Genomic DNA, 23,635 nt, shown 5'->3' on the forward strand with positions numbered 1-23,635 from the left:
GTTGTGGAAGGACCTGAAGCAAGCAGATCATGCAAGGAAGCCCACCAACATCCCAGAGTTAAAGCAGTTTTGTCAGGAGGAATGGCCTAAAATTCCTCCAAGCCGATGTGCAGGACTGATCAACTGTTACCAGAAACGTTTGGTTGTTTATTGCTCGACAAGGGGATCATACCAATTACTGAAAGTGAAGGGTCACATACTTTTTCCAACAAATACATGTAATACTGGATAATTTTCACAATAAGTTAATGAACAAGTATAAACAAGAGAAAATCTGCAGATGCTGGAAGTTTGAGCAACATAAACAAAATGCCGGAGGAACTCAGCAGGCCAGGCAGCTTCTAGGAAAAGAGACCCTTTGGCCTGAAATGTGGACTGTACTCTTTTTCTAGATGCTGCCTGGCCTGCTGAGTTCCTCCAGCATTTTGTGTGTGTTGTAATGGACAAATATAATACATTTTTGTGTTATTTATTTAACTAGTTAGGTTCTCTTTATCTAGTCTTCAGACTTACATGAAGATCTGATCATGGTTTAAGTCACATTTATGCAGAAATAGAGAAAATTCCATGAGGTTGACAGACTTCCTAACACCACTGTAAGTGCCACAGGGTGATAGTCATGGAGGCAGGTTACATCACTCTTCTTGGAAACCGGTATGATTGAAGCCTGCTTGAAGGAGGTGGGTAGCACATACTGCCTTCGCAAGAGGTTGAAGATATCTGTCAACGCATCAGCCAGTACACCACCCTGACTGGATGCTTTCCTTGAATGCACGCTCTTGAAGGCAGCCCACACATTATCTTCGGATATAGAACCCAAAGGATCATCAGGAGACATAGGGGTGTGTGATGGTTCCTTCCCGTTCTGCTGGTCAAAGCCAGCATAGAAGGCATTAAGTTCATACTGAAGTGAAGCTCTCTGTCACCTACGTCACTAGATTTAACTTTGTGGGAGGTTAGAGCATTTAAACCCTGCCACAGCTGTCAATCATCCCTTGTTGATTCCAGTCTCGTCCAGAATCTCCACTTCATCCCACCTGCTTCTGTAATCTTCCAATTGCACCTTCTGGGATCCTGGCATTTCTGGCTTCCTGCAATCCCTAAATGCCAGGAATTGTGCTGCCTCGGCCCTAAGTTCTGCATTCATTCCCCTGAACTTTACACATTTAAGTTGATACTTAAAATATTTAAGAGACTCTTTGACAAAGCCTTTAATTATTTGCTTCACTTGATTATGTAACTAAATGTCAAAGTTTACTTGATACACTTTGATATATGCTGAAGGAATAATCTAATGGTAATGTGCTTTTCTCTGAATATACACTGATACTTCAATGTTACCCTCTTTCAAAGTGTGAGCTGGATTCTCAACGTCATGAGCAGTGCTTGGAAAACAACACCTTTGCACAGTAATAAAGTTATGTGTTCTGTCATTTTCTTTGTTTAGTTTATAAGAGAGGAGACAATTGGGGTGAGGGGAAAAAAGTTGTCTGACTGACAATCAGCTTGATGAATCAGGAAAACCGTTTCGCGACCCAATTAATTTGAGTTGCGAGAATGGAGGCACAATAGTGAAGGTAGGTATGAGGGAGTGGGGTTAGGTGATATTAGGTTCAGAAATATCATAAAATAGGATGCAAATTTTGATTCAATTCAATATTGGTTTGGTAGGTCCTTCACTGAAATGTTTTGGGAAGTTTTACTATTGTAAAGTTGTGGCTGCTATTATAGACTGACAAAATCAGTGTCTCCCACCTACATAATTACTGGCCAATAGTTTAAAAATGATGCCAGTTTCTCTGGGGTTACAGAAAACAAAGATTACATTTATTACCTAGTATAAAATGAGGTACAAGTACTCTTTATATTTGCCGTAGTGCAGACCCTCAATTTTCCCTTTTGCTATTTCTAAGATTATTTTAAAAGTACCACCACTTTGTCTAAATGTGCATGGGAAACTCACACTAATTTCACTCAGGCTGTCTGTGGCAGTTTACCAACAGCTCTGTGTGGCTGGGGCACGTGTTCTGAATCTACTTGATCTGCTCGCAACTCTTGTGAGTGTGTGGTATTAGTTTAGCCCAGACTTGCAGGCTGGCAGCTTCAATCCCTAAGGCTTGGCCTCAACCATCAGGAACGTGCACTTAGTTCTACTTTCTGTTTTAGATTGTATTAGATTTCTTGGAATTCTTTTTGTTTATTCATTTCCTGGGATACAGACGTCACTGAAAAATCCAGCCTTTATCATCGGTTGTGAGTTTCCCTTGAGACACTAATAGTGAATGACTGTAGTCCTGATGAAGGTATTCCCACAGTGATGTTGCGAAGCAACCTTTGGAACTTAATTCAGCAATGATGGGGGAAGGCAAGGCATTGTCAGTCAGGATAGAAGGCAACCTAGAAGGAAACGTCCAGCTAGCAATATCCCTGTTGATTGCTGCCATTAATTTTATTGGTGGCAGAGGTTGTGGGTTTTGGAGATGCTGCTCAGAGGATTACCCCCAGCCAATCCCATTCTGTACATGGCCTACACAGGTGGACTGTTTAGTAAGGAGAGTGGAATATCAGCAACCTGGGTTGCTTTGCTCTGGATGCTCTCGGATGCTGTTGGAACCGCGCTCATCCAGGCAAGTGGGGAGCATTCCATCCCACTCCTGATTTGTGCCTTGTAGATGGTGGAAAGTCTTGGGGTGGCAATGAATAATTACTCACTACAGAATACTCAGCCTCTGACCTTTTATAGCTGATGGTGTTTATGTGGCTGTCCCAGTTGAGTTTCTGGTCAATGGCGAGCCCCATGATGTTGATAATGACAGACTCAGCAATGTTAATGTTATTGACTGTCAAAGACAAGGGGTTAGCCTTTCATTTTCTGAAGATGGTCACCAGCCAAGTGTCTGTCCCTGTTTGTAGAATAGCTCTTCCCCACTGTGGGTATGGAAATTGAACTGAACATTGTGAAATCTTCTGATCGTGCGATGGAAGGAGGTTCATTGCTGAAGCTGCAGAGGGTATTTTGGATCTAGCACACTGTCCTCGGGAACTGTTCCAGTGATGCGCTGGGACTGAAATGATTAACCTCAAAACATTGCCACCACCCTCCATTATACAAGGTGTAATGGTTGATGGGAATCCAACTGCTGGATTGTTTTCCCCTTGACATCCATCAGCCTTTTGCTTTACCAAGACTACTTTATGCTGAATGTAATTAATTCTGCCTTGATGTCACACATCTACAATTGATTTCTTTAGTCTGTGTTTACTCCAAATCTCTGACGAGCTCTACACTTGAGTGGTCCTGCTAAACCCCAAACTGGGCAGTGTTGATCAGGTTGTTGGCCAGTTCTTTCTTTACAGTCCCTACAGATCGAGGACGACTTGCTTCCACTCTCATTTTGAAGGTTCCTAGGTGGCTGATAAAGCCAAGGTGGAAAGGGTGGACGTTTTGACATTTGGCACAGAAAGTGCCTACTACACCGGCAAGTTGGGTAGTTTGTGAGATAGTTTGCTCCTTCGGTCCTTAGGTAGGGTAATTGTGAGCTTCTCAAGGTTCTCAATGTCATCCCCTCCACTCCAAGAGGTCATGGGCCAGAGATTCCCAGGAACTTTTCATGTAGGGATGAAGTACATCCATGATTTATTTTTCCTCTGTTCACCTGGCGATCTCCTCCTGTGACAGGACTTAGAGTGTAGAATATCTGTTTTAGGAGTCAGACATTGAAGAATCAAACTGAGGGTAAGTAGAGCCATGATAAGACCGTAAGATATAGGAGCAGAATTAGGCCATTTGGCCCATCGAGTCCGCTCTGCCATTTCATCACGGCTGATCCATTTTTCCTCTCAGAACCAATCTCCCCCCACCCCGTATTCCTTCATGCCCTGACCAATAAGAATCTGTCAACCTGTGCTTTAAATATACATAAAGACTTGGCCTCCACAGCTGCCTGTGGTAATGAATTCCCCACTCTCTATTTAAAGAAATTGCTCCTCATTGTTTTAAAAGAACACCCCTGTATTTTTTGGCTGTGTCCTCTGGTCTTAGACTCTCCCACCATAGGAAACATGCTCTCCATATCCACTCTATCAAGGCCTTTCACCATTCATGAGGTCACCCTCACTCTTCTAAATTACAGTGAATTCAGGTCCAGAGCCATCAAATGTTCTTCATATGCAAACCATTTAACCCTGAAATCATTTTTGTGAACCTCGTTTGAACTCTCTCCAGCTTCTGCACAACCTTTCAAAGACAAAGGGCACAAAACTGCTCACAATACTCCAAGTGAGTCCTCACCAGTAAAGTATCAATGTTATATATTCTAGTCCTCTTGAAATGAATGCTTACATTACATTTGCCTTCCTCACCACAGGATGCTGAGGAAGGCCAGGAAGGGACACAAAACATTGATTTGCTTTTCCATCCATTAAATTTGGAGGATTTTGTGGGGATCACATTAATGGTCTCTTTCCGGTTTCTCGAGTTAACTGCTGCAAGAATTTGGGCCATAGTTGATCTTGACAGCTCTGAAGAATTAGCAAGTTGTGACTATCGCCAACTTGACGAGCCTCCCTTTCTCTCCCTCTCCTTTCTCTCTCATTATTTCACACACTCGCCCTCCACTGTTTAGGTCACAAGTCTTCCGTTGAACCTCTGCCTTCAGATGCCAGTTGAGCTGTTTCTCTTAACTTGAGGAACAGTGGAGCTTTCAATCCAGAATGACATTACATTTATGCTTAACTAGTTCCTTGATCTCCCAGTCATCCTTAACAAACCTGTCCCTGTTTCTTCCTACCTCACTCTCTGTTGCAGGAAATGTTCCTGGTGTGTGATCTCTAGCCACTAGACCCTTCACTCCCCCCCCCACCACCCCCAAAGTGCTGACCAAGCTATTTCACTGGCCATAAAACTAAAGATAAAAGAGCCCTGCCAATTTTCAGTAAAACCATCCTATAACTTCTTCTGTGGTGGATCCCTTGCTGCCTACAGTCATCCACACCTCCCATCTCAGCTAAGTATTGGGGCACTTATCTGTTGTTGGCCTGGGTGTAACCACCACTTCGTGTGCTTGTTTCATTTTGCACTTCTATTACGCGTTAAAAATGCCATGATATTTCATTGAAACCTGTGTGTAAGTGGAAAAACGTATTCAAGCTGAGTAAGTTATGAGGGGGTTGACGTGGATAGGCTTTTTCCATTGAGAGTAGGGGAGATTCAAACAAGAGGACATGAGTTGGGAGTTAAAGGGCAAAAGTTTAGGGGTAACATGAAGGGGAACTTCTTTACTCAGAGAGTGGTAGCTGTGTGGAACGAGCTTCCAGCAGAAGTGGTTGAGGCAGGTTCGATGTTGTCATTTAAAGTTAAATTGGACAGCTATATGGACAGGAAAGGAATGGAGGGTTATGGGCTGAGTGCAGGTCGGTGGGACTAGGTGAGAGTAAGAGTTTGGTATGGACTAGAAGGGCCTGTTTCCATGCTGTAATTGTTATATGGTTATATGGTTATATGGTTAAGTTAATATAATTCATTTATAAATACATTGAATCAGTAAGATTCAATTCAGCAACTGCAGTCTGATCAAGGACTTGAATTTGAAGAGAGATCGTAGATGAGAATATAATTATTGAATCCTGATGAAGGGTCTCAGCCCAATGCATTGACTCTTTATTCTTCATTTCTTTCCATAAATGCTGCCTGACCTGCTGAATTCTTCCAGCATTTTGTGTGCATTACTCTGGATTTCCAGCATCTGCAGAATCTCTTGTGTTCCTCATCCCTTTTTGTCATGGTCCAGTCCATGAAGTCCGCGAAGTCCGCATTCCAGTTCACAGTCCGGTCCATTGTTCCTTATTCCAGGTTTTCCAGTTTTCCCTTGTTCTGTTGGTTCTCTAATTGAGGCACCTGATTCTCATTTTAGGCTGGCTACATAAATAGCTCCTGGGTTCAGCTTCATTTGCTGGGGTACAGGGTTTTTTTTTTATATATAGAATATGATGAATAAACAGGAGTAGGATACTAGGATGGTCAAAGATGGGAGGGTGAAGTGTAGGGTGTGTGTGAGAGAGAGATAGATAGATAGATATTGGGTGAAGGGATTTAGAATGTATGTCTAGTGCACATTCTGGAGCAGAGGGTGGCGGTAATGCACCATTAAGCTGGATGCCAACCGCCATAAAACAAGATACAGACAGACAGCTTCATTTGCTGGGGCCTTGTGAAAAAGAGGCAGGAACATGGACTATATAATCAGGAAACTACAAGAAGCAATTGATGAAGTGGTGGAGTGGGGTTATGATTGGGGATGTAGATTTTCAGTAGATAAAACTCAAACTGTACATTTTACCAGGAAAAGGGTTGAGGTAGGGAAGAAGTTAAGGATGTATGGGGTTGAATTAGAAAGGGTTGCATCAATTAAATTTCTGGGAGTTATATTTGATTCACGATTAACATGGGCAGACCATATCAGGAAAGTTGAGGAGAAATGTAAAAAAATAATAAATGTGATGAGATGTTTGACTGGTAGGGAATGGGGAGCAAGTTGTTCAGCTTTGAAGAGAATGTATGTGGCTTTAGTAAGATCTGTATTGGATTATGGAAATATAGTATATGGATCAGCAGCTAGGTCTCTTATAAGGAAACTGGATGTGATTCAGGCTCAGGCCTTGAGAGTGTGCAGTGGGGCTTTTAAAACGTCACCAGTGTCAGCCCTACAGGTAGAAATGGGAATAATGCCTTTGGAACTAAGAAGGATGCAACTGATGACAAACTACTGGGCTAACTTGCAGGGGCACAATGATTCTCACCCTACTAAAGGAGCGTTGCAGGAGTGCTGGGAAAATGGGAGGTTTCAGAGGGATACCTTTAGTCGGGTAGGGAATGATATCGCGAAAGAATGTGGAGTATTTGATCTGAGGATAAGTCCTTCTGTAGTTTATCCGGTTGTAGCTCCATGGAAGCTTGTATGGCCTGACATAGACTGGCATTTGTTAGAGGTAAAAAGGAAAGAAAGATATAAAACAGATTTGGTAAATGCATTTAACTGTCGTGATGGAAAAGTATAGTGATTATACTCACATTTATACGGATGGTGCGAAGGAACCTGAAACAGGAGTGACAGGGTTTGGGGTGGTAATACCAGCAAAAGAAATTGGAATCAGCAGAAGAACATCTAATAAGTTAGGGGTGTTTACAGTGGAGATGCTGGCAGTGTTGGTTGTGTTGCAATGGGTGCAGAAAGCCAGACAAGCCAAAGCATTGATATGTTCAGATTCATCCTCAGTTCTAGCAAGTTTAAGGTCTTTTCACACAAACAGTCGGCAAGATGTACTTTATGAAGTCCTTCAGTTAGTTACAAGAATTGCAAATCAGGGAGGCTAGGTAAAATTTCTATGGGTTCCAGCACATGTAGGGGTGAAGGGGAATGAGAGGGTGAATGAGTTGGCAAAGAGGGTGTTAAAGAAAGAAAATGTGGAAATGCACATTAGTATCAGTAAAGCAGAGGTTAAGTGTGTAATCTGGGAAAAAGTCAACCGAATATGGCAAGAAAGATGGGACAGGGAGGGGAAAGGGAAGCATTTATATCAAATACAAAAGAGTGTTGCAGTTACTAGGGTAGGTAATGGAAACAGGAGAGAGGAAATTGTGTGGACTAGGTTAAGGCTGGGGCATTGTGCATTAAACAAAACATTGAAAATGATAGGGAAACACCAGACAGGATTGTGTGAGGAATGTAAGGAAGAGGAGTCAGTAGAACATGTAGTTTTGTGTTGCAGGAAGTATGGGATACAGAGAGAAATGATGAGAAATAAATTAAGGGAGTTGGGGATGCAGGAATTCACATTAAAAGGGTTGCTGGGCATGGGTGAGAGAGCACAAGTCTGGGTATTTTTAGCGTTTTTAAGGGGTACAGGGTTTTTTTATAGAATATGACGAATAAACAGGAATAGGATACTAGGATGGTCAAAGATGGGAGGGTGAAGTGTAGGTTTGTGTGTGTGTGTGTGTGTGTGAGAGATTGGGTGAAGGGATTTAGAATGTATGTCTAGTGCACATTCTGGAGCAGAGGGTGGCGGTAATGCACCATTAAGCTGGATGCCAACCACCGTAAAACAAGATACAGACAGACAGACAGCTTCATTTGCTGGCCGAGTGGACTGGAAGCTGGCTGTGTTTTGCTTGATGTGTGAGTGTGTTTTGGAACCTGTTGAGGGAAAGAGAGTGGGGAAGGAATGGAAATTGCTGGGAGGGGGTCGTGTGGGTCCGGTAATGGTGGACAAGATAAGAGGTGGGGTTGAGGGAAAGAAAGTGGAGAAGGAGAGGGATAGAGACTTGGGACCAGAGGTAGGCAGCTGGGGAGAGGTGCATTATTGTGAAGGGAGAAATAAAGGGAATGAGGAGGTAGTGAGGAGTTGGATGAATAAAAACCAAGACAAAGGGAATAAAAGAATAAGAAATGATAGTGGAGAAAGCTCTGAAAGTGAGGAAGATGAGCAAGCTCAGAGAGGAGGTGTTGTCATAATTAGGTTTAATGAGAAGGCTCAGGGACATATGAAGAAAATTAACCCGTTTGTGCTAACAACAACCCTGACAAATAAGATAGGGGAAATAGTATTTGCAAAAGTCCTTAATGATGGCAACTTATTGGTAAGATGTGCGAATGAGGAACAACTTGAGAAAGCACTCAAGCTAAAAGAGATAGGAAAATGCAAGGTGGAATACACTGGGAGGGTGGGAGCACAAAACAGTGGTTGTAAAGGAGTGATGACGGGGATACCAATGAGTATAAATATGGAGGAGATAAAGAGGAATATCAAAGGAGGGAAAGTAATGAATGTTCAAAGACTGAAAACAACAAAGGAGGGAGTGAAAAAGAAAAGTGAATCTGTATTGATTGAATTTGAAGAAGAAAGAGTGCCAAGGAAGGTGTTCCTGGGTTTCATGAGTTACCCAGTAAGGGTGTATGTGCCAAAGCCATTGAGGTGCTATAATTGTCAAAGGTTTGGACATGTGGCTAAAAACTGTAAAAGGCAGAGGAGATGTGCTAGATGTGGGGGTGATCATGAATATGGAAAGTGCGGAACAGGAGTTCAACTAAAATGCTGCAATTGTGGAGGAGCTCATAATGTTGCATATAGTGAGTGTGAGGTTGTGAGACGGGAGACTAAAATTCAAGAAATAAGAGTGAAAAGAAAGATCACTTATGCAGAAGCTGTAAGAATGTCAAGAGAACAGAATAATGTTCCTAATGAACAGGGAGCAATAGGGATATGAGAGATGCAACAAAGAACAAATGACAGGATTTATGTAGACAAAAAGGCTCTAGTAACATTCATTGCAGGAGTGATTAATAGTACTGCTGAGGTAAAGTCAAAAAGTGACAAAATTCAGCTGGTGGTAAAAGCAGCAGTAAACCATTTAGGGTTAGTAGGACTGACATGGGAGGAAGTGAGGGAGAACCTCAGTAATCAGTCAAGCCAGGAAGTGTCATGTGTTGGTTAATACTAATTATGGTGATTCTTTTACAATGGAATGCAAGGAGCTTACTGGCCAATAGCCAGGAATTCAAGTACTTTATTAAAGAAATGGTTGTAAAACTGGATGTAGTGTGTATTCAGGAAACTTGGTTGAAACCAACTTTAGACTTTGTGGTATATGGGTATACAATGATAAGGAAAGATAGAAATCTAGGGGGAGGAGGGGGTTGTGCTATGTTAATCAAGCAAGGTATACCATATAGGGTACTGGAAAAAGGAGATGATCAGGAATACATAGTGGTGGAAGTGTGGGAGGGAGTGGTTATAATTAACTACTACAATCCATGTAAAAGGTTGGATTTGGACAGCCTATTAAAGATACAAGGACAAAACAGACATAAAGTAGTGTGGTGTGCAGATTTCAATGCTCATAGCACAATATGGGGGGATCAGATTACAGATCCAAATGGAAAGGTAATTGAAGATTTGATGGAAGAAAGGGATTTGGTGTGTATGAATGATGGTAGAGGCACAAGGATAGATATAACAACAGGAACTGAGTCAGTGTTAGATATTACGTTAGTGTCTAATACCTTGGCTGGCATTAGTAACTGGGGAGTTTGGACTGTTTCAACAGTAGGCAGTGATCACCACCCAGTTTTGTGTTCAGTGGGTGAAGGAGTTGAAGTAAGACCAGGTGGCGGAATCCCAAAGTGGGTGTTTGAAAAAGCTGATTGGGGTAAGTTCCAGAAGTTGAGTGAAGAAGGGTTGACAAAGATTGATATTTCTGGAAATGTAGATGAATTAAACAGTCAGGTGACTTCAGCAATTATGGCAGCAGAAGGATCTATACCTAGGAGTAAAAATAGGATGAATAGAAAACTGGTACCATGGTGGACAGAGGAATGTTGTCAGGCTGTAAAAAACAGAAATAGAGCATTCAGGCTAGTTAAAAGAAGCCATAATATGCAGCATTTGGTTCAATATAAGAAAGCACAGGCAGTGGTGAGAAGAACTATACGTCAAGCTAAAAGGGCAAGTTGGAGGAGTTTTTGCGACAAGGTAGGAAGAACAACACCTGTGGGAGAGATATGGGGAATGATTAAGAGGATGCGAGGAGATAGAAGGGAATGGGAGTATCCAGTAATGATATCTGAGGAGGAAACTGCAGTGTCCAGTAGGGATAAGGCTGAGGTCATGGCCAAGTCATTTGTACTGATACACAGTTCAGAAAATTTGTCTGAAGAAGGGAGAAGAAGAAGGGAAAGAATAATGAGCCAACACCCAGGTGTGTTAAGCAGGAGGGAAGGAACAGATGATATAATTGATGATCCATTTACATTAGCAGAAATGGTGAGAGCAATAAAGAGATCGAGACCAACCTCCCCAGGGAAAGATCTGATATGCTCTGTGATGCTAAAAAATCTAGGAGAAGGAGCGCTCTTGAAGTTGCTGCATTTTTATAACAGAGTGTGGGAGGAGGGAAGATTACCAAGTGCATGGAAAGAAGCAGTAGTAATTCCAATAAGGAAGCCTGGCAAGGATCTGTCAAAACCCACTAGCTACAGACCAATTGTATTAACATCAAGTATATGTAAGATAATGGAAAGGATGATAACAGAAAGGTTATCATATGAACTTGAGAAAAGGGGAATGCTGGCAAGTTATCAGAGTGGTTTTAGAAAGGGAAGGAATTCCATGGACTCAGTGATTATGTTAGAGACTGAAATAAGGAAGGCCCAGGCAAATAGAGAGTCAGTAGTGGCAGTGTTCTTTGACATTGAAAAAGCCTATGATATGATGTGGAAGGAAGGATTATTAATTAAACTGCACAAGATGGGGGTTGGTGGGAGAGTTTTTAATTGGATTAAAGATTTTTTGTTTGGTAGAAAAATTCAAGTTTGGATTGGATCAGAATTATCAAAACAGTACATAGTGGAAAATGGCACACCTCAAGGTAGTGTGATTAGCCCACTACTTTTCATGATTATGATCAATGATGTCTTCACAAAGGTACCAGTGGATATAGGTAGGTCACTGTTTGCGGATGATGGGGCCTTGTGGAAAAGAGGCAGGAACATGGACTATATAATCAGGAAACTACAAGAAGCAATTGATGAAGTGGTGGAGTGGGGTTATGATTGGGGATGTAGATTTTCAGTAGATAAAACTCAAACTGTACTTTTTACCAGGGAAAGGGTTGAGGTAGGGAAGAAGTTAAGGATGTATGGGGTTGAATTAGAAAGGGTTGCATCATTTAAATTTCTGGGAGTTATATTTGATTCACGATTAACATGGGCAGACCATATCAGGAAAGTTGAGGAGAAATGTAAAAAAGTAATAAATGTGATGGGATGTTTGACTGGTAGGGAATGTGGAGCAAGTTGTTCAGCTTTGAAGAGAATGTATGTGGCTTTAGTAAGATCTGTATTGGATTATGGAAATATAGTATATGGATCAGCAGCTAGGTCTCTTATAAGGAAACTGGATGTGATTCAGGCTCAGGCCTTGAGAGTGTGCAGTGGGCTTTTAAAACGTCACCAGTGTCAGCCCTACAGGTAGAAATGGGAATAATGCCTTTGGAACTAAGAAGGATGCAACTGATGACAAACTACTGGGCTAACTTGCAGGGGCACAATGAATCTCACCCTACTAAAGGAGTGTTGCAGGAGTGCTGGGAAAATGGGAGGTTTCAGAGGGATACCTTTAGTCGGGTAGGGAATGATATCGCGAAAGAATGTGGAGTATTTGATCTGAGGATAAGTCCTTCTGTAGTTTATCTGGTTGTAGCTCCATGGAAGCTTGTATGGCCTGACATAGACTGGCATTTGTTAGAGGTAAAAAGGAAAGAAAGATATAAAACAGATTTGGTAAATGCATTTAACTGTCATGTGATGGAAAAGTATAGTGATTATACTCACATTTATATGGATGGTGCGAAGGAACCTGAAACAGGAGTGACAGGGTTTGGGGTGGTAATACCAGCAAAAGAAATTGGAATCAGCAGAAGAACATCTAATAAGTTAGGGGTGTTTACAGTGGAGATGCTGGCAGTGTTGGTTGCGTTGCAATGGGTGCAGAAAGCCAGACAAGCCAAAGCATTGATATGTTCAGATTCATCCTCAGTTCTAGCAAGTTTAAGGTCTTTTCACACAAACAGTCGGCAAGATGTACTTTATGAAGTCCTTCAGTTAGTTACAAGAATTGCAAATCAGGGAGGTCAGGTAAAATTTCTATGGGTTCCAGCACATGTAGGGGTGAAGGGGAATGAGAGGGTGGATGAGTTGGCAAAGAGGGTGTTAAAGAAAGAAAATGTGGAAATGCACATTAGTATCAGTAAAGCAGAGGTTAAGTGTGTAATCTGGGAAAAAGTCAACTGGATGTGGCAAGAAAGATGGGACAGGGAGGGGAAAGGGAGGCATTTATATCAAATACAAAAGAGTGTTGCAGTTGCCAGGGTAGGTAATGGAAACAGAAGAGAGGAAATTGTGTGGACTAGGTTAAGGCTGGGGCATTGTGCATTAAACAGAACATTGAAAATGATAGGGAAACACCAGACAGGATTGTGTGAGGAATGTCAGGAAGAGGAGTCAGTAGAACATGTAGTTTTGTGTTGCAGGAAGTATGGGATACAGAGAGAGATGATGAGAAATAAATTAAGGGAGTTGGGGATGCAGGAATTCACATTAAAAGGGTTGCTGGGCATGGGTGAGAGAGCACAAGTCTGGGTATTTTTAGTGTTTTTAAGGGATACAGGGGTTTTTTATAGAATATGATGAATAAACAGGAATAGGATACTAGGATGGTCAAAGATGGGGTGTGTGTGTGTGTGTGTTTTTTTTTTGCTGGACTGTTCCCTTCTCTTCCTTCTGAAGTCTTTGCCTGAAGACTTGCCTGTATTGCTGTCAATTTCTACTGCTGGAGCAAGACCAGGGCCTTGCTGTGTCTAGATAAGGAACTGTCTATTGTTGTTTGGAACTGTCTGTTTGTGTCCTTGCCTTCTCTAGGTAAGTCTGGCTGTCTGCTGCCACTTTGAGTGGAGAACTATCTTTCTGTGTATGAGATCCTGGCCCTACGTCCTGCTTGCTAGGAGGGGTCCTGACTCTGTGTAGAGCCCTGGCTCCAAGTCCTGTTCCCAAGGAGGGGTCCTGGCTCTGTATTCCATGTTCCTGTGTTCCTGTCTCTCCCAAGGCCAAGGGTCTGTGCTCTCGTCTTGTCCATGTGCTGTGTCCAGCCCAGGAGTACCTTGCCCAGCCCTGTGCTGGAGATTCCTCATCCTATGCTGGAATTCTCTCATTGAAGAACCCAAGCCTTGTTTAATACTGTAGCCAAGCCTTGAAGAACCCAAGCCATGTCCAATCCTATGGCCACATCATGTCCTTGCCTAGTTCTGGGGTCTGAGCCCAACTCAAGACCCAGGTTCTGGGTCCTTGTCCAGTCTCTGGCTTTGAGTCCAAGCCCAGGCTCCTAATTCCCAGTTCCTTGTCCTGTCCCAGCTTCTAGTCTGTGTCCAGTCCCATCCCTAACTCTAGTCCAGTCCTGTTCCTAGTACTTCAGTGTCTGTGACTTGCTTTTGGGTCTGCTCCCAGTGTCCCTGTTATGACACTTAGCATGGTTACCAAATGGAAGTGCTGTATTTCCTCTCTAACACTCACCATTTCCCTTTATAAGAGAATTTGATTACTGGTACTACTTTCTGGAAACCGAAAGTTGAAGTTGAAATGGTGAACTAAGTCTGTTCCTACTGCTTTTCAGTTTGACCTGAAAGTTCTGCTGCCCGGGTGAGACAGCCACCAGATCAAACAGAACCCTTATTCGTCTCTGCAATTCTCTTTACAGTTTTGAGGTCTCACTCAAAAGTGTCATTCTACTCTCAGTGGCCTCTTTATTAGTTATCTCCTGTACTAAATAAATTGGCCATTGGGTGTAGATTTGTTTGGTCAATGCCCTGGAGTGGCGTTTGGATCAATGAGGTAAACAAATCATCACTGGGACAGAATCAGCTGAGGAGCTGGTTTTTATACGTGTCATTTTTTAGCATTTCTTAAACCTCACAATGTGCTATGGACATGTAGTGATCTACACTGTTTATTGTTAGAGGCTTTGAGAAAAGAAGTAAAGATGCCTTACTATAATTATATTGGGTCTTGGTGAGATCTCATCTGGAGGATTGATTTCAGTTTGATCTGCTTACCTGGTACTTGCTTTGGAGGGAATGCAGTGGATGGTGGGTTTACAGTGTAAGGAGAGACTGAATATCCTGGACATGTGAGTCCAGAAGAATGATAGGCAATCTCATTGAAACTTGCAGAGCCTGGCAGGCTGATTGCAGCAAGGATATTTCCCCTGGCTGATGAACCTCAAACCAGAATTCAGTTTTACAATAAGAGTTGGACCATTAAGGACAGAAATGGGCAGAAATTTCTACACACAGGACGGTGAATCTTTGGAATTCTCGAGCTGTGGAGGTACGGGCACTGAGTTAATTCAAGACCAAGACTGATGAATTTGTGTATGTTAGAGTAAAGTGTTTCCAGAAGCTGGCACAGAGGAAGGAGATCAGGAACAATCTTTGTGTGGAGAACATTGAAAGGATCAAAGTGCAGACAATGCTGTGTTTTTCTATTGTTGCCCACTGGACTCCTCTTTTTCCCTGCTGACTTCGCCTGGAGTTATTGAAAGGATGGAAACTGTTAGCCCTGGCATATATCTTCTACTTGTAGAGCATGGAACAAAGAACAGTACAGCACAGGAACACAGTGTTCCACAATGTTATCGGGAACTGATTAAGCTAATGATGCCTAGGATTGACTTTGACGGCACAAAACTACTGTGCTGCAACAGTGGTTTTTCGGAGGTCTGGTGAAGGAAGCCATTGAAATAAAACTAGAGAAAAATAATTTGTACAAAGACAAAGGTCTCACTCTAAGTACAAACTGGAAATCGATTGTAAGCAAGGTGGAACAGCTTGAGGACCAACCAATCAGGAGGGACAGACGACGACAGAGTTTATTTGTAATGATGCCTAATTCACTTAATCCCTTTTGCCTACATATGACCTATGTCCTTCCATTCTCTGCATATTGATTTGTCCGTCTAACAGCAGATCAAACCTCCATCATATCTGCCTCCATCACCACCCTGGCAGCACTTTCCAGCTACCCACCACACTGTTTTTATAATTTAAAAAAAGCACATTTCCTATAACTCTTTTGGATTTTCATCCCTCACCCTAAATGCATATGCTCTAGTATTAGACAATCTTGGGAAAAAGATACAAGCTGTTGACGATATCTATGCCTTTCATAATTTTATAACCTTCTATCACATCTCCCCTCAGCTACAGCCACTCCAGAGAAAACAACCCTAGTTTGACAAACTTTCTCTTTTAGCACCTGCTCTCTAATCCAGGTAGCATCCTGGTAAACCCATCATGCACCCTTGCAAAAACCTCCACAATCCATTCAATATTGAAGCAATAAAACTGAATGCAATACTCCAGGTGTGGCCTAGTCAAAGTTTCCTAAAGCTACAATGTAACTTCTTGACTCTTGAACTCAGTGCCTGAACTAATAAAGAATGTCAAATACTTTCAATTTGCGTGGTCACTTTCATGGGGCTAAGATCTCCCTAGATATTTACATTGAGTAAATATTCCTGCCTTACACACACAGTTTCTTCAAATGTCATCAGCAGTGATATAAAGTCTTTGGAAACACACACAAAGTCCTGCTGGAACTCAGCCAGTCCTGATGAAGGGTTTCATCTAAAATGTTGACTATTTATTCCCCTCCATAGATGCAGCCTCACTGGCAGAATTTCTCCAGCATTTTATGTATGTTGCTTAAGATTTCCAGCATCTGCAGAATCTCGTGTTTATAGAGTCTCTGGAAGCTCGTAATCTGCTTTGACTTGTCTGTGCATGCACTGGCCTCTCACTGAGCCCTTCATTTTCTCAGGTGCATGTTTGCACAGACCTCACATTGCAATGTCAAGAAATTTGCCTTTGTTTTGCTGTTATCTTCCTCTTTAGTTGTTGAGCTCCCTATATTTAATTTTCCATCTTTCTATGACACTGTTCCTCCATTAAACTTTTATCCCTTGTTTCTAAGTTTTTGTGTGTTCCCACCTCTTGGGATCATTTTGTAAGCCAATTCCCTCCATAGCACACTCTGCAGAAACCATTTTACACTTACTCTTCCATCCAGTGTTTGCTTTTAGCAATCCACTCAGTATTATTGGTTCCTTTCCATTTCAAATTAAACAACTTCCAGTTGTTTGACATATTGACACTTGCAGTTATCTACTATATTCTATTACCTCCAGTGCAGAACCATGTAAATGCTTAATCTTAAATGAGGTCACCTTTTGTACACGGAAGTTAGAGGATTATGAGGACCACAATCACCCAAGCATATATTTAGTCATTACTTTGAGTAAACTGCAGATTTAAATAACTATTTGGGCTGCTGTGCTTTGACACGAATACCTCAGCAAAAATGCTCTTCTATTAGGTGTGATGTTAAACACTTAATGAGCTGATACATCTCTCCAACATCAGGAATTTGCAAAGGCTGGTGGTTTATCTGATTCAGTTCTTTGCTTCTGCACATTGTTACCTTGACAAGGCAATAGGATGAACACTCTTATTCTGAGGGTGGAGGCATGAGGGGGTTTAGGACCTGAGACTAAACACAGAAAATGCTTGAAATTCTCAGATTACTCACTACCAGTGAAGAAACAAACTGCATTTATGCCGCAGACTCGTGACCAACTAAACTTCATGGATGTGAAATGTTAATTTTCCTTCTCTCCTCTGAGGTGTTGTTCAAACTGTTGAGTATTTCTAGCATTTTCTGGTTTCAGTTCCATCTTTTAGCATCTCGAGATTTTCCTCTGAACTCACTGTAAGGTGGGGATTTATTAAACAACTGAAAGTAACAGTTCACCACTACACTTGATGGGCCAAAAGGCCTGTTAGCCATTAGACAATATCATTGAAAAATAAAGCTGTCAAGGCGAGCTGGTATTTACATTCCTGTTCCAGCTTCCAGAGGTCAGATTTGTTTACTGTTAAGATCTCAGGAAATTAAAAGAAAAGTAGTTCAAAAAAGACATGCATTTGTACAGGTAAGTGGTGACAACAGATGTTTATTGTTTTACCATCAAGGGAATACTTATAAATTATACATTGTTGTAATTTAAGAAAAGTAGAAGTTAGTGTGTGCACAGCAAGCTCCCACATATAGTACTGTGTGACAATGACCAGAGAATCAGCAGTGTGATGATGGATGTAGGATTGCAATGTTGAGAAATCTGCCGTGGAATGGTTATAGAGCAGATGAAACACAATTCAATGCTATTTTTGAAGACAACGATAAACATAATCCTATTTAAAGTGCACAGTGTACAAGATGTTGAAGTTGTGGCTCAAACTGCTTTAAGTGTCAATATTCTGAAGCCCACAGATTCACTTCCCCGAGAAACAAGCTTCTGATCTGCAAAGTGTTTCTGACACATGGTTTAAAGTGGAGAAGAGCCTTCCTCAGACCATTGTTTATTACTTGAAAATGCCTGGTTCGAATAAGTGCCCCTCACCTCCTCAACAGCACATCTGTGGCCTACAAATGCCAATAGAGAGAAAAACAGGTGTGTATCAAATAAAAAGGTTTGGAAAACTATCAAGACAATCATTTTGCGTTACTTTTTATATGGCTTCTGAGAGCCATGCTATGACCATTATAAGCATTCTTGCAGCTTTTTGAACTTGTCAGAATGTACTGTCAATTGTACAGAATTCATCTAAAAAGACACCACAACTGAAAACTGGCTCTTAAAGTTACGTAGCTTTGCTCTCCATGTACACTCATTGCGATTCCTCATCGACACTACCGATGTGCTCTTTGTCTTGAAGGTTTCGTCTATTATAGATGAAGTCTTTGGAGCCCCTACTGCAACCCAGCATGGGAGATTAAAATAATTCCATAATTTAGTTAATCTTATATATAGCTTCCAAAATAATTGTCTTTGTTATCAGTTCCTGCAACTTTTGAGTATTTTACTGCAGACAAGGATGTTCATGCTCTGTGGTCAAAGTGAGTAAGGACATGGTGAAGGGCATTAATAGACGTGGTTGAAATGACACAGCTCAGCACACGTTTAATGATGGTTCAGTTTTCTTTGCATTGAAATTGGGACTGAAATTGTATACAAGTTTGAATATGAACTAGTTTTGAACTCTGCATGTCTACCACTCAATTCAACCAATCCTTGATATTAATGCTTGGTTAAGCCTTCAAATTCATTATTGATCTGAAATCCAACAAATTAAAGTGTTTTTATTCCAATTTAACTTGTTGAGTTTACCAAGACTTGCTAACATAGAAGAAAATCTCATAAATATGAATCATAATGGCTAATCTCCCACTCCAGGTCTTTCCTGCTTCAGAAAGACTTGTATTTGTTGAGTGGATGACCCAAAAGTGCTGAACTACTAATGAAATATTATCTCTGTTGCCAATATGGTGTAAAAATATGCCAAAGAAAGCACCTAAAATAATTTCCTATACTCTAGACGAGGAACTTGCCTGATTCTCTTTTCCCACTCTGTAATCTGACCGCAGTCTGCTCATTCTGCCTTGGAGAACAGCAGGTCTCTGAACACGTTGCAAAACGAACCGAGCACATTTGCAAAATAAAGAGTGAGGGGAACTAATTTCTCCACAAGTTCTCTCAATAGGTTCATAAGTTATATTTGCACTGATAATTTTTAATGTACGGCAGTTTTGCTCCTTAGTAAACCTCGGCAAGTTACCAGAGCCAAGTATTGTCACTTTCTGAATGTTACCAAATGAAAGTAGAGACATTAAGCTCTCCCCTAACTGCTTTTATGTAAGTGATCAACAAACCTGTTTAGAAACCTTAGATATCTTGCTAGAGATCATCGTGTACAGACAGATTGCAGACATCCCACCTCTCCCGGAACTTCTGGGAGTCTCCCGCAAATTAATAGTGGTTCCCTGATGCCCGCAAATTATATACAATGTCCCGGAAATTAATTTTTTTGAGAGTGAACGCGAGAGAGAGAGTGAGAAAGCAAGTGCAAGAGAGCAAATGAGAGTGACCACGAGCGAGAGCGTGCGCGCGATAGAGAGCAAGAGCGAGAGATTTCCAAAAATGTCAGCAGTAGAATGTTCCAAAAAAAAACGTACATCACCCCAGACTACAGTAAAGTGTACCCCTGCCTAATAGGGGTCAAAATAATGACAGTGTTGCTCGCCACACTGATTGCAACAGTGACTTTTCTATTGCCCATGGTGGGGTAAGACTGTAAAAGACATGTTGAGGTGAGTTTAACAAGTGTCATTCATTCATTAGCATAGCTAACGTTATTTAAACTAGCTGGCTGGCTGCTAAGGAGCTACTCTATTGCAGACATCCCACATCTCCCGGAAGTCTCCCGCAAATTGATGATGCTACCTCCCTGAAATGAGTTTTTGCAGGGTGGGATGTCTGAGATTGACCTCAACGAAAATACCTCCTCACTAAGAATTCAGTTACATGCAAAATCATTTCCCTTTGCTAAGCTTGAAAGCTGCTCTGACAAAATAATTCAACATCAAATCTAGTTCAAGCATTAAAAGAAAACACACAGCCTTCATTCAGTGTTCATATGCAGAAGCAAGATAAGATAGACTCTGTACAACTAGAACAACTTAATCTCAGTCTACTGCAGATACCAGGATCAGTTTCAAGGGATAGAGTACCATTGAAATAAAAATACCAGTGTATAAATGGTTGAAAATCAGTAAGAAATGTCACTTACGTTGTTAGAATGGTACGGACATTCTCATAAGAAACAAGAATAATCTTTCAATCCTCAAACACAAGGAAATCTGCAGATGCTGGCATTTCAAGCAACACACAAAATAGTTGCTGGTGAACGCAGCAGGCCAGGCAGCGTCTCTAGGAAGAGATAGTCGATGTTTTGGGCCGAGACCCTTTGTTGACTAACTGAAAGAAGAGCTAGTGAGAGATTTGAGAGGGGGAGATCTGAAATGATAGAAGACAGGAGGGGGAGGGATGGAGCCAAGAGCTTGACAGTTGATTGGCAAAAGGGATATGAGAGGATCATGGGACAGGAGGCCTAGGGAGAAAGAAAAGTGGGGGAGGGGGGAAAAGCCCAGGGGCTGGGCAAGGGGTATAGTGAGAGGGACAGAGGGAGAAAAAAGAGAGAGAAAAAGAATGTGTGTGTATATAAATAAATAACAGATGGGGTACGAGGGGGAAGTGGGGCATTAGTGGAAGTTTGAGAAGTCAATGTTCATGCCATCAGGTTGGAGGCTACCCAGACGGAATATAAGGTGTTGTTCCTCCAACCTGAGTGTGGCTTCATCTTTACAGTAGAGGAGGCTGTGGATAGACATATCAGAATGGGAATGGGACATGGAGTTAAAAGGCCACAGTGGGAGCACCAGACGCAGTATATTACCCCAGCCAACTCACAGGTGAAGTTTCGCCTCACCTGGAAGGACTGTCTGGGGCCCTGAATGGTGGTGAGGAAGGAAGTGTAAAGGCATGTATAGCCCTTGTTCCGCTTACAAGGATAAGTGCCAGGAGGGAGATCAGTGGGGAGGGATGGGGGGGACAAATGGACAAGGGAGTCACGTAGGGAGCAATCCCTGCGGAAAGCAGAAAGAGAGGGGAGGGAAAGATGTGCTTAGTGGTGGGATCCCGTTGGAGGTGGTGGAACTTACGGAGAATTATATGTTGGACCCAGAGGCTGGTGGGGTGGTAGGTGAGGACAAGGGGAACCCTATTCCTGGTGGGGTGGCGGGAGGATGGAGTGCGAGCAGGTGTGTTGAAATGGGGGAGATGCGTTTGAGAGCAGAGTTGATGGTGGAGGAAGGGAAGCCCCTTTCTTTAAAAAAGGAGGACATCTCCTTTGTCCTGGAATGAAAAGCCTCATCCTGAGAGCAGATGCGGCGGAGATGGAGGAATTGTGAGAAGGGGATGGCATTTTTGCAAGAGACAGGGTGAGAAGAGGAATAGTCCAGATAGCTGTGAGAGTCCGTAGGCTTATAGTAGACATCAGTAGGTAAGCTATCTCCAGAGATAGAGACAGAAAGATCTAGAAAGGGGAGGGAGGCGTCGGAAGTGGACCAGGTAAACTTGAGGGCAGGGTGAAAGTTGGAGGCAAAGTTAATGAAGTCAATGAGCTCAGCATGCGTGCAGGAAGCAGCGCCAATGCGGTATTCGAGGTAGTGAAGGAAAAGTGGGGGACAGATATCAGAATAGGTTTGGAACATAGATTGTTACACAAAGCCACCAAAAAGGCAGGCATAGCTAGGACCCATAGTAGTCATAGTCATACTCTATTGATCCCGAGGAAAATTGGTTTTTGTTACAATTGCGCCATAAATAATTAAATGGTAATATGTAAATTATGCCAGGAAATAAGTCCAGGACCAGCCTATTGGCTCAGGGTGTCTGACCCTCCAAGGGAGGAGTTGTAAAGTTTGATGGCCACAAGCAGGAATGACTTTATGACGCTCTGTGTTGCATCTCGGTGGAATGAGTCTCTGGCTGAATGTACTCCTGTGCCCAACCAGTACATTATGTAGTGGATGGGAGACATTGTCCAAGATGGCATGCAACTGGGACAGCATCCTCTTTTCAGACACCACCGTGAGAGAGTCCAGTTCCATCCCCACAACATCACTGGCCTTACGAATGAGTTTGTTGATTCTGTTGGTGTCTGCTACCCTCAGCCTGCTGCCCCAGCACACAACAGCAAACATGATCGCACTGGCCATCACAGACTCGTAGAGCATCCTCAGCATTGTCCGACAGATGTTAAAGGACCTCAGTCTCCTCAGGAAATAGAGACGGCTCTGACCCTTCTTGTAGACAGCTTCAGTGTTCTTTGACCAGTCCAGTTTATTGTCAATTCATATCCCCAGGTATTTGTAATCCTTCATGTCCACACTGACCCCCTGGATGGAAACAGGGGTCACTGGTACCTTAGCTCTCCTCAAGCCTACCACCAGCTCCTTAGTCTTTTTCACATTAAGCTGCAGATAATTCTGCTCACACCATGTGACAAAGTTTCCTATCGTAGCCCTGTACTCAGCCTCATCTCCCTTGCTGATGCATCCAACTATGGCAGAGTCATCAGAAAACTTCTGAAGATGACAAGACTCTGTGCAGTAGTTGAAGTCCAAGGTGTAAATGGTGAAGAGAAAGGGAGACAAGACAGTCCCCTGTGGAGCCCCAGTGCTGCTGATCACTCTGTCGGACACACAGTGTTGCAAGCACATATCAGGTAATCAAGAATCCTTGACACCAGGAAAGCATCCATACGGGTGCCCATGGCTACACCTTTAGTTTGGAGGAAGTGGGGAGAGCCAAAGGAGAAATTATTAAGAGTAAGGGCTAATTTGGCTAGACGGAGCAGAGTGGTGGTAGAGGGGAACTGCTTAGGTCTGGAATCCAAAGAGAAGAGGAGAGCTTTGAGACCTTCCTGATGGGGGATGGAAGTATATAGGGACTGGACATGCATGGTGAAAATAAAGCAGTGGGGGCCAGGGAACTTAAAAATCATCAAAGTTTCAGAACATGAGAAGTGTCACGAACATAGGTAGGAAGGGATTGAACAAGGGGGAATAAAATCGTGTCGAGGTATGCAGAAACAAGTTCGGTGGCTCACCACCATTCAGGGCCCCAGACAGTCCTTCCAGGTGAGGCGACACTTCACCTGTGAGTCAGCTGGGGTGATATACTGTGTCCGGTGCTCCCGATGTGGCCTTCTATATATTGGTGAGACCCGACGCAGACTGGGAGACCGCTTTGCTGAACACCTACGCTCTGTCCGCCAGAGAAAGCAGGATCTCCCAGTGGCCACACATTTTAATTCCATATCCCATTCCCATTCTGACATGTCCATCCACGGCCTCCTCTACTGTAAAGATGAAGCCACACTCAGGTTGGAGGAACAACACCTTATATTCCATCTGGGTAGCCTCCAACCTGATGGTATGAATATTGACTTCTCAAACTTCCGCTAATGCCCCACCTCCCCCTCATACCCCATCCATTACTTATTTAGATATACACATTCTTTTTCTCTCTCTCCTTTTTCTCCCTTTGTCCCTCTCACTATACCCCT

General features: G+C 42.5%; 1 long non-coding RNA gene across 2 annotated transcripts in view; it reads left to right on the plus strand.

Annotated features, from left to right (window-relative positions):
• Window positions 1-23,635, plus strand: part of LOC140210627 (uncharacterized) — a 74,863-nt gene that overhangs the window by 47,399 nt on the left and 3,829 nt on the right. The window contains exon 3 of one of the 2 annotated variants that reach the window (XR_011889263.1): window positions 17,930-18,117. The exons of the other annotated variant lie outside the window; for it this stretch is intronic. This is a non-coding gene — a long non-coding RNA (uncharacterized lncRNA). The remainder of the gene's footprint in view (window positions 1-17,929; window positions 18,118-23,635) is intronic. 2 annotated transcript variants of the gene reach the window in all.

This window comes from Mobula birostris, chromosome 15, assembly GCF_030028105.1.
Source record: "Mobula birostris isolate sMobBir1 chromosome 15, sMobBir1.hap1, whole genome shotgun sequence".
Classification (NCBI taxonomy): Eukaryota; Metazoa; Chordata; class Chondrichthyes; order Myliobatiformes; family Myliobatidae; genus Mobula; species Mobula birostris.